Genomic DNA, 12,101 nt, shown 5'->3' with positions numbered 1-12,101 from the left:
GTCTCTCCAAAAATTATGAGAAACGGAAGCCGTGTCCTGTTCCATAGCATTTATGTGTTGCACCAAGCAAACGCATAGACATGGGGATTTGGATGCAGATAACGGACCTTGCATTGTTGTCGAGTTGGAGTCGTGCTTGTGCAATCAAAATGTCCATTGTTGTGAATATATGTGTCTAGCAAAAATGCCTGCAAGAACTGGGATGGCCATCTGATCACCCATTCCACCTTTCTCTTCATTGCCTCCATTTTGCATGGCAAAACTAGTGAAAGTCCTCATTGATCTTCATCAATTGCTCTCTGTTGCAGTCCTCCAAAGCTTGCAACACATAGCAGGCTCTCAAAAACATGAACTATCTATTGATTTTGTAGCTCATGTCCACATCACCCCCATAGCTCTGCATGTCAAAGTGATATTTTCTTATCATGCTTGTTGTTATCCCATTCTTGTGAGGTGTGGGGGATGGATTCTCTCTAAACATCACCCTTTGCTTTGCCTTGATCAAGCAACTTGTAAATGTCTATATGGATGCCTCCGACTTTTGAAGAAGCGAAGCAAAATTCATTGCAAATCACATTAGACAGGCTCACAAAGCTCTCAACCACATTATATGATGAAATTAAAGTAGAGGCATTAGAGGCAACACAGTCGGGGGCATATGCATTGAACTCTTAAGAAAGGCGGTCATCACTATCACAATTTCCATGATTGCTTGTCATAGAAGAGTGCTGGTTATCATAATATTTATGAAAGACTGTAAGATAATCAGACAAATAAGTAGCAACATATTCTTGGTCAAGATCACAGTAGTGCCCATGAACATTATGGTGGTGCAGAAAAGATAATGACCTATGGTCTATCTCCGCAGTATATTCCAAGAAATCAACCTGACTTTTTGTCATCTAAAGATCGTCACCTTCTGCTCATCATGGTTGGCATCCTTGAGTATGGCATCCCAGCTACAACGTCACAATGTCCTTAGGAGGCTGCTTTCCTGTCAGCATTTCCAGTAGCATGGCTCCCAGGCTCAACATAGTAGAACTTTATGGGATTCATACCATGGCCAGTTGCAAATCGACAAGGCAATCGCTTATGTACCTCTATCTTCACACGATAATTCCACCAGCAATGGCAGGACAACAAGGGTACCCCCATCGCCTCCATCCACAATCGGTTTAAGCGCTTGTTTTTTTCACCTTTTAACATCAAGAGAAGCTCATCTACAACTATGGTCCCTGTAGGAACAATCCAAGAATGATTATCTCTGTAGCTAGTGATTGTCACGTTACTAGGAATCTATGATTGATGGGGCTCCTCTTGCTTTCTACATTTTGGAATGGGCTCATCCATCTCTCATGTGCTGCTATTATCGGCAAAATTTTTGAGGGAGCGTTTCATTTATTTATTGCTTATTGCTTCATTGTGCTGCTTTTGAAGCAATAAAAAGCTAGAATGTAGTGCAACTATGGTCCATGTAGGAACGATTATCTCCATAGCCAGTGATTGTCACATTACTGGAATTCTATGGTTGATGCGGCTCCTCCTTTGTGCATTTTGGAACGGGTTCATCCATCTTGTGAGTTAAATATATGCCGATCTTCAACGTCAATTTTGCATTTGTGTATCCCTATTGTCCACACAAGCGTCATGTTCCTTAAAGGTATGCTGAAACTAATTTGTTTGTTTAGATCTTTGAGGTCTCTTAGATTGTTTTCACTATGACTAGAAACTTCAAAGCAAAGACAACCCAAATTCTAAGTGATTATATGTGGGTTTCCAAGAACGGGCACATTTTTATAAATGGTAGCATTGGAGACTCCAGGTTTTCCATGCTTCCATAGAGTGCATCTCATGAAGTTGTGTGAGTTCCTACAACGTTCCAATTCCTGCATCAGCATTTCCTAGGACTAATTATCAAAAGATATTCAATAAGAGATTGGATGCAATGACAAGGATGTTTACAATGGTACTCTCTTTGTACATTTCCATTGTATCATGTATATTATTATATTTTCTTTGTTGAAAAATTAAGCCAGATATGAACAAGATGCTCTCATTGAAGTGCTTTAGGATTGAAAGAATCTAATATGAAAATGGAAAAAAATATATATTATAGCATGGCCCATGTCACTATTATAATATGGACCATGTCACAATTAGAACATGGACCATGTCACAGCTTTGTATCATGTGCTTTATTCTATTTCTTGTTGAGAAGTTGAGATAAACATCCACAAGAATGTCTCTTCCAAATCCTTTTGTTGGTCATTTCATGGTATTGGTGATCAATGTAGTAGCAAGATTGTACATTGATCACTTAGTTTGACATTGCAAACTATGATGCATTGCAAGGATAGCAGCTATTTGCACCATCGCATCATTAGATACGCTTGCACGTTCATTTTTTTGTACAGGTTGTTAGTCCTCCAAGATGTCATGTCCAAAAGTGTATAGCAACTTGGACAACTCAGATAGCTTACAAGTAGCCATTTTTTGCTCCCTTGTACTCAATTTTCATGCCATACAAAGTCATTGGTAGTTGTGCGCTCCTTGCCGCACTGTCGAAGCAAGGGACTTGCCAATACACCGTATGCGAGCCACAACGGCTCCAAGCACACAACAAGCCTAAACTAGCAAGCTCAAGAAAACAAAGGGTGTGTCACTCACCGCTCTACTCTCGCCTTCGTGGTGGATTCCTCGCCGCGATGAAGAAGAAGCTGCAGTCGTGCCGCGCTCAACCGCTTCGCCGCCGTCGTGCCTTCGTAATGCTCGATCGCACACACACTCTCCCTCTCTCTCTCTCTCTCTCACACACACACACAAGGAGGTGAAGAAGAAGAAGAAGATGGAGATGGAGCAAGAGCACTCTTCAATTGCACAAATGAGAGAATGAGTAAAAATTAGGTTTAGTTGGCTTTTATAGGAGCTCACCCCATTCACACTTGGGCGCCCATGCTTAGCCAACTAACCCCTTGAATGTCCAAGTTAAAGTGCGCCTCTCATCGACGATCACTCTACCTTTCCCTATTGGTCCGACAAGCCCGGTACCTGACTCTAAATCATACATAATACGCGTCCATCGTAGGTGATGGGTGTCCGTGTGCCATGAGGGTTAACATGCCCCCCTTCCTGATGTAGATTTCGTCCTCGGAAGCTATTGAGTTGAAGCTGGTTCGTCGAGGTGGAAGAGCATTTGAGATGAATGTCCTTAGCTTTCTTCAGTCACTGCAAAATCAAACAACATTGGCACAGTAATGGCATTCTCTTAAAAAGCATATGCAGTTTTAGGTAGAAAAATTGATTGGTCAAAGAATTTCAAACAATTTGTTAGCAATGAACATTAAATTGCATTGTAATCAAATGCATAAACAGATGTAAAGGTAAAAAATTAAACAAGTCTGGGGTCACTAATTTGACGGTCGAAAAGCACTAGAGATCGAATATTAATACCATGGGTAAGCTTCTTAATTTTCAGTGGTCAATTAAGTTGTTTAATCGCGAGAGCCAAGTATTCATGTTCAAGGGCTGACTAGAGGCTATATCTAGAAAACCTTGTAGTTAAGCTACCATAAAAGGAATTTCTCATGAAATCATCGCCTGGCTGATTACTTTTTCTTTGACCCCCCAAGGTCTTTTCACAGTGATTCAATTATGATGTGTGTGCTTATTTTGTATGCCTTGGGTTTTTTGCTTTTCAAGGAAAAGCGCCCACACTGGGAACCTCTAGGGCTCTAGTACCATAGGCAATACATGTGAGTGAAGTACCAAATCAAGCTGAGATTTCTCTTCCAGCTTAAAATTTTACATTGTGGCACTTTGATTTTTTGTTTGTTCATTTTCATCATTTTAATTTTGTAACTTTGGGGGGCCATATAACACTGTTACCCTCCCCAGGCTCATCACATTAGTAAACTCCCTTTATAATACTTAAGCTAAAGGTCGATAGGGTTAAGCCCACTAGAAAGCCCTAGTACATTTCATACAATGCTGCCTAAATCGGATTAAGAACCTAAGTAACCATTGCTTATTAGGAAGGCATTCCCCATGGTATTAAGAGAAGATTTCTAATACCTAGCTTGGTCAAACTAACTTAGTCGGACTGCTTGATTTTTACACCTAAACAAGTGATTATGACAAAAGATTGCATTGAATTAAATGTTGGATACTAAGCCAATGCGCTGAATAGTATGCTACCAATCACAATCAAAGCAGACAAACATGGATGCAAAAAAGATAAGGGCAATGCTAATGGACAAGAAACACCTGTTTGTGTTGATGGTCGCGCTTGATATGAAGTGTGAACGAGAGAAAGGTTCCATGAAGGTCCAAATCCTATCAATAGCAACACGCTCCTGTACACACTAGGAAACAAAAGGAATACCTCCAGGAGGCACATCAGTGGGAAAAATTAAAACTCCTAAAAAACAAACTCAAAACACAATCTAGACCCCTAACCTACCTATCTGTCACCCCTTTTAGAATCAAGGAAAGAGGATATTATATAAACCGGGTGGCCACCCTAAGGCTAGGCCTCTATCCTCATCATCTAGATAAATAAAATCGTTGTCCGTGAGGCCATAGTCTTCCTCGGTCTCTATTAGTTCCTCTTCATCATCCTCTTGTGCAAGCATGCTAATCAAGAACCTCGTGATGCGTGGATACTCATCTTGTGCAAAAGAATAAGCATGTGCCATTGGAGACACATTCGCCACTGGGTAGGGATCACTAGTTAGCCATAGACGTATCAGCCATTCTAACTCCTCAAAATTTCTCTCACATGCAAGGCTCTCTATCAAATCCCATTCGCAAGAAAGTATAGGGTAGCATACGTAGAACACTTGTTGAAAAGACAAGGGGTACCTTTCATCAAAAATAGAAGTGCATGCCTCTGGTGAAGTAGCCATTTCTGACAAGACAGATAGATTTGGTTAGGCCTTTAAAACATAAGAGTTGTTTTTGTGTGTTGCTTGACTTGACACGGTGAATTTGGACTTATATGTAAGATCTGATAGGGTGCTCTCTCATTGCTAGGCGCTCTTGCTCTTTACTATTTTTGTTTTTTTGTGAGTATAAGGCTATATATATACATTCCCTAAGATCGGAGATTAAGAGGTCAGGGAAAAAGTTGAGAGGGAAGCAAGTGAATGATGGATGTCCACAAACACTCCCCCCTTCCTTGGGTAGATCATACCGTTTGAAATGAGCTTGTCACCCTTTGAAACCAATTGTTCCAGTTGGTAATAGGTGAGGATTTTTGCCAGTAGTTTTCTATTACCCTAGGTGCCTCGTCAAGTTGTAAGGGTGGTAAGGTACTCTCCCAGGATTTTATTTGCAACGTTGTTGTAGGTGGTGAACTTACCCCGGAAGGTGCAAACTCTTTCGTGCTTGGATGGATATGTACAGTGGTAGGTGGAGGTTGTGTCGAAGCTTCTATTTGCATATAGGAACTACATGAAGAGCAAGAAGCTTCATTTGATTTCCCTGTTCCTGAGCTAGGTGGAACAAATCGTTCTTTCTTTGGTACCCAAACTAGCTCTAGAACGGGTGTGTAACATTCCATGATTTTTTCCTTTCCGCGATTTTCAATTTGTTTTGGAGCCACAGGATTGGGTTTACATGGGCCAGGTGACAGGTAAGAGTACACTTTACGTTTGGGCACCCAGATTTGATCATTTCCTTCATAGTATCCTTGGGCTTCCAATAGTCGTTTAGGAATCCAACGCAGCGTTTCTTTACATTTCTTGGAGTGAGTGGTACGGTTCTTACTAGGTTTCCGTTTTTTTGCATCAACCATGCTCACTACAGAGGTTTTAGGGACCCACTTGTATGTTTTCTTTGTTATATTAGGATGGTTCTTGTGTGTCTCAAGCTTTCTTTCAACTACATTAGTTGAAGCTCTAGAGAGTTGGGCTATGGGGACGTATGGTTCAACCTCCTGGACATGCAATGTCTTGGGTTTTATTTCCTTGGGCAATATCTCAGGGACTATGGCTTGAGTGGTAGGGCTAAGAGTTGGTTTTTGCGTTGTAACACCCCCAGTCCCCCAATCAATAGTGCATTTGGTGGCTATCATCCACGTGCGGCCTAGGTTTATATTGCCCTCCATAGTTCCAGTAGGCATGACCAAAAAGTCTTGAGCTACCACCCCATTGTCATAACTGACAGAAGTGTGCCAGATTCCAAAAACTGCAGTTTTTTTCTTGTTGACACCCTTGACTTGGATAATACTCTCAGATAGAGGTGGCTTCCCTAACTGACACCACACCCCATAGGATAGCAGATTGTATTTAGCACCCGTGTCCAATAAGGCGTTATATAGCACTTTTCCATAGGCACTATTTAACTCAATGGGGTATCGTAGAGGTGTGTCAGAGTCCAACCCATCCTCTTCGATTTCCACGTGGAATGCATTTGTGACCCCAAGGTTAGCCTCTCGTTTTTGTCATATACGTTGTTGTCGCTCCTTAGCCTCAGCTTGAGCTTGTATCTTGTTTAACTCGGTTTGTGCTTTGGCGGCCTTCTTTTGATGAATGGCCCGTAGTTCTTCTTGGCTTAAAGGATCATAATATCTTTTGAATTTACTCCCATTGAGGAATCCAATGGTTTCAACTCCATCAAGAGTTTCCACACAAAGGGTACCTTGTGGGGTAATTTCACATACTCTATATGGTCCTTTACCAGCATATTTCAACTTTTTCTTCTCTTTACGTACTCCATACATAAGGACTTTATCACCAACTTTGATATCCTTGTCCTTCACATGGCGATCAAACCACTTCTTTCTCCTATCCTTTTCCACAAGAGCATTTTGCACAGCCAACTGTCTCTCTTCGTCTAGTTTTTCTAAGATAAACAAACGCTCGGTTAAGGGGTTACCATTCCATCCTTCTTGCGAAGCTACCCTAAGACTAGAATGACAAACTCCCAAGGCATAACCGCTTCTTGGCCGTATACCATTTTGAATGGCGTACAATTAATAGCCACTTTATAAGCAGTACGATAAGCCCATAGAGCAGATGTCAACTTCAAATCCCAATCAGTGCGATGAGCTTCTACCGTCTTGGTTAAAATAGAGATTAGAGTCTTGTTGGTGCTCTCGGCTTGTCCATTAGCTTGCGGGTAATAAGGTGTAGACTTATGGTGGGATATCATAAAGGTCGTGGTAAGCTCTCTTATTACCTCATTTATAAAATGGGTACCATTATCACTAACAATTTCAAAAGGGCAACCAAATCTTGTGATAATGTTCTCAAAAAGAAACTTAGCTGTTGTCCTCGCGTCAGCTTTTTGTGAAGCCTTAGCTTCAGCCCACTTTGTTACATAGTCCGTAGCAACTAGAATATATCGAGATTGAGTGTTGCGAGCTGCGGGACTAATTGGGCCTACAAAGTCTAAGCCCCATTTTTCAAATGGTTGGGTTACTTTAATAGGATGTAAGGGCATTCTGTCCTTGCGCTGTGTGGTCTTGTAACGTTGGCACTCATCACACCCTTTTGTAAAAAGTGATGCATCCTTAAATAAAGTTGGCCACCAATAGCCTGATTGCAGCACCTTTCTAGCAGTCAGGTCCCCTGAAAAATGTCCTCCTGCTATGCCCATATGTGCTTCTTGCAAGATATACAAATATTCATCCTCGCGGGCACAACGCCTAAGAATATCGTCCTTGCCTAATCTATACAGGGTTCCGGCAATCAAACAATAGGGTTCACATTCTTTTACTAGCCTTCGAGCGATATCCTTACGAAGTTCCTTGGGTGGAAAACCATTAACTAAAAAGTTAACAATGTTCTCACTCCATTCAGGCATAGTCTCAACTATGAATAGGGAAGTATCGGGTAATTCATCATCAACTCCTGTAGGGGCTTCACCATTGGGTATGCGAGACAAATGATCAGCCATGACGTGCCTTTTACCGGGTCTCACTACAATCGTGAAATCAAACTCAAGAAGAATTAACAACCATCGTGTGATTCTTCCTGTGGAGCATGGCTTGTTTACCAGATACAGCAACGCTTGATGATCCACATAAAATACAAACTTGTTTGCCAGAAGGTAGTAGCGAAATTTCTTTACTGCATAAACCATTGCCAAACCTTCTCGCTCTGTAGTGGTGTAGTTCCTTTCAGCATCGTTCAATTGACGGCTTGCAAAGCTAATGGGATAGTCCAATTTATGTTCTCCTGGTTGAGTGAGAACACACCCAATAGCAAAGTTTGATGCATCAATATGCACATGGAAAATGACATCCCAGTTAGGTGTCCTTAAAATTGGAGCACTTGCTAGTGTTTTCTTCAATTGTTCATAGGCCTGGTCACACTCTTCAGTCCATTTAAATTCAATGAGAAGCTTGTACAAAGGACGTGCTATCTCAGCGAAAAATAAAATAAACCGTCGATAATAACCCACGTGTCCCATGAACCTTTGAACTCCCTTGTAATTGGTTGGTGGTGGTAACTCTAGAATCACTTTAATTTTGCTCTCATCGGTTGAGATACCATTCTTGGATACTATATGCCCTAAAATAACTCCATGCTTGACCCAAAATTGGCATTTGAACGGGTTCAATGAGATACGATATAACCTACATTTTTCAAACACCTTCCGCAAACATGATAGATGTTCTTTCCAAGAAGAGTAAACACAAAGGTCGTCTAAGAAAGCTTCACAAAACTCTCTCAAATATTCTTTAAAAGCAGTGTTTATTAATCGTTGGAATGTAGCAGGGGCATTTGTTAAGCCAAAAGCCATCACACGAAATGCAAACACGCCAAATTCTGTGATGAAGGCAGTTTTAGCTTGGTCCTCTAGCGCTATCGTGATTTGGTTGTAGCCTGAGTACCCATCTAGAAAGCTATAAGCTTCCTTGCCTGCAACTCTTTCGAGTACATGTTCGGAATATGGTAGGGGGTAATGGTCTCTTCTAGTAGCTGCATTAACTTTTTTGAGGTCCACGCACACCCTGAGTTTCCCATTCTTTTTTGGCACGATAACTATTGGCGACACCCATTCAGAGTGTTCAATAGGATATATGAACCCACATTTGATAAGCTTTTCTAGTTCTTCTTGAATGATCTTTGCGTACTTAGGATTCATCGGGTAGGGTCTTTGTTGTACGGGCTTCGCAGTGCTAATCATAGGGATTGTATGTTGGACCACAGAAGGCGGAACACCTTTCATATCATGGTATGTCCAAGCGAATACGTCCTTGAATTCCTTGAGAAGCTCTTTGAGGACCGCCTCTTCAACTTCTGTGAGGTCTTGGGCAATAAAAACAGGTTTTGATTCTTCACCGGGGTCAGCTAATTCTATTTCTTTAACTATTGCCGGACCATCATAGATTCCATTATTCCCATCGATAGGTATTCTTTGGGCTTTTGTGTACACAACCTTTGCTTCCCCTGTGGTGTAAGATTTGAAATGTTCTGGTGCAGGATGCAAGTCTGTGGATTCTGGTTGTGCGTTGGTTTGTGCTTCCATTTCTGCTTTCTTGTGTTGTCGAGCTAACTCTTGGTTTTGACGCCTCCTTGCAGTGCGGCTCAACTTTGGCTTGTCTATGATCTCTAATTGGGCTATGTCATGGGGTCGTGGTCTACACCACATAACATTTTGGAGATATTCACCCCAATTGTCTACCAATTTTCGATGAGCATCGCATGCTCCTATATAACTGAGCCATTCTGCTGAGGATCTCTTCTTGTTTATCCTAGCACGTACATTGGCTCGATATTGACGCCTCTTAAGGTTTTTCTTTTTCTTATTTGAGACCTGCTTTTGATTTGCATTTAGATCTGGCTCACTAAAGGAGTCCTCGTTGGTGTCCTCTTCACTCTCGGAGGAGCTATCATCGGTTGATGTGCTCGGTCCTTCCGAATGTTTTGACTGTGAACTTGCTCCACTCTCTAATTCATGAGATTCAGAATCCGTTTCACTCTGGGAGTCAGTGTCCAAGTCGTGTTGGTCAAAGTCTTCTATTGAGCTATCAGTGTCACTGTCAGATTGGTCCACAATTGCCTTGCCCTTAGAAGATGCATGTATGGCACTTATCATGTTCAGAGGTGCAATTTGTGGTACCTCTTCCCCCTCTGGTGTGACCCAAGTGGTTCCTCTATTTCCCCAAGTATCTATGGTTGCAGCTAGATGGTGCAGCTAGGTGTACCCAATCCACATTGTCGACTCAGTCATCCCAGGTAGGATATCCATAAGGAGAATCTTGGCCAATGTCTGTATCCTTCTTACAAGTGTAACAATATTGTAGTGGGGCCGAGTGAACTGTGGTGTCAGAGCGATGATCAATAATGGTTTTACTCCCTAAGGGTGTACCTTACCAGTCACCAAATCCACTCTAAGGACAGAGTCTTGGAATTGCAAATAGACATGATTTTTAGACCAATCGTGAACCATTTGTGCTTCCCTCATGAATGGTCGTCCTAAAATCATTTCATATGACATAAGGTGTTTAGAGAAATCCATTACAATGAACGTATGTCGTACCTTGTATCCTAGAACTTTGATCTTAAGATCCTTGAGCATCCCCATAGGTTTGGCTATGGTACCATTTGCCATCTTTACCACAATGTTAGTAACACTGAGGCGGGGTTTTCCCATGGATTCCCAACATCTTTTGTAACGATGCTAACTCCCGCACCACCATCAAGAATTCCCTTTATAGTTAATCCCTTGGTAGTGATGGGTAGGGTCGCATTAGACTCGTCGCCTTCAAAATACTGCCCTAATTCGTTAATGGGTACCTCGATCACAGACTCGTGTCCATCTAAGTCAAGTGATTGCACATGATTTTCCTCATCAATCATAATCGAGTCAGGCCTATTTGGTTGCGCAAACTGCGGTAATCCCGTTCGTAGCTCTCCGTTAAGGAATGCTCGAAGTGCAAGGAATAACTCAGGATTCCATACAGCTTTGCTATGATCGTGGTTCGGACCTCAGAAGACATGAAGTCCACTAGTTTGGCAACATTCATTGGCGTTTTGCAGGGTGTAGGTCCTTGACTAGGAACTGGTGAGGATGGAATCTCATATTCCTCAATGGGATCAGGTATTCCTTCGTTAAACATCCTTTCCAACAAGAAGGGTGTATGCTCACTTTCTGATGTCCCGTCCTCACTCCCTTCTTGGATGATACTAGATATGGCTAACGGTCTATGGTTCATGTGGGGTGGATGAACTTGCGTGGGAAACACTGTGTCATGAATTTTTACATGCATGGGTTTTTTGGTTAGTTTCCTTTGAGTCTCCTCCACTAAACCTCTTAGATGTTTCACCTGCTTAATCTCGTCTACTGGGTTTGGGTACGTCCCAATCTTCTTTTTACGATTCTTCCCTTTTTGCCCCTGCGGTTTTTTTGGGGGTCTTGGATTGGATTTGGAAACACTTGTGTTTTTCAGAGGCTCTTTATGGTTTTCTTCATTCGGTTTTCATTTGGTTCCATGTTACGGTTTTCTTTGTCGGTCTTTCCCTTTGTGGTATTGGTTCTAGTCTCCATTGTCTCGACTGAATCTGAATCATCCTCGAGGTCATTCATATACACGGGGTCATCTCCTGTTTCCTATGTTTGTTTTGGAACTTGGCTTTGAATTTTCCGTATTCTGCGACTTCTTCCTTCGTGTCTTCTTTTTCTTTGCTTGGATAACTGACGCGGTATCTCTCTCTTCGAGGATATGTTGGCCCTTGAAGCATGGACCGTGTAATCGCATAGCGGGTGCACGGGTGGTATTGGCGATGTCACACTAGCAATTTCGACCAAATTAGGGGTGTGATTTTAGGCGCATTTGGGTTATAGGGGCATTGGGCAATCAAGTGATCTATGCCACAACGATTACATGTGAGTATTGGCATTGCAGACGTGCTCCCTTGATTCATTTGCATCTGTGCAGCATTCTTTTGCAGCCTAATAGGGCACTGCTACTCGATGTGGTCCACCACACTCGTAGCATTGAAGAGGTGGCCTCCTAGCCTGGGTGTTGATATTTTGACCTCTGGATGCGAGAGCAGCAGCTTGATAAACCGGCTTGACTTGCCCCCAACAATCTTCCATGTAGTATATAGGACACTCTTCCAATGTATCAAGTCCGTAGGCAATACTAG

General features: G+C 42.1%; 1 pseudogene; it reads right to left on the bottom strand.

The window, feature by feature from the left end:
- Positions 1–352: 352 nt before the first annotated feature.
- LOC147417263 (uncharacterized) lies at positions 353–1,155 on the bottom strand (annotated as a pseudogene).
- Between the last annotated feature and the right edge of the window lie 10,946 nt (positions 1,156–12,101).

This window comes from Adiantum capillus-veneris, unplaced genomic scaffold, assembly GCF_014529385.1.
Source record: "Adiantum capillus-veneris isolate H3 unplaced genomic scaffold, ASM1452938v2 Hic_scaffold_295, whole genome shotgun sequence".
Taxonomy (NCBI): Eukaryota; Viridiplantae; Streptophyta; class Polypodiopsida; order Polypodiales; family Pteridaceae; genus Adiantum; species Adiantum capillus-veneris.
Note: the sequence above shows the minus strand (reverse complement) of the source record. Positions and strands in the feature narration are given on the sequence as shown.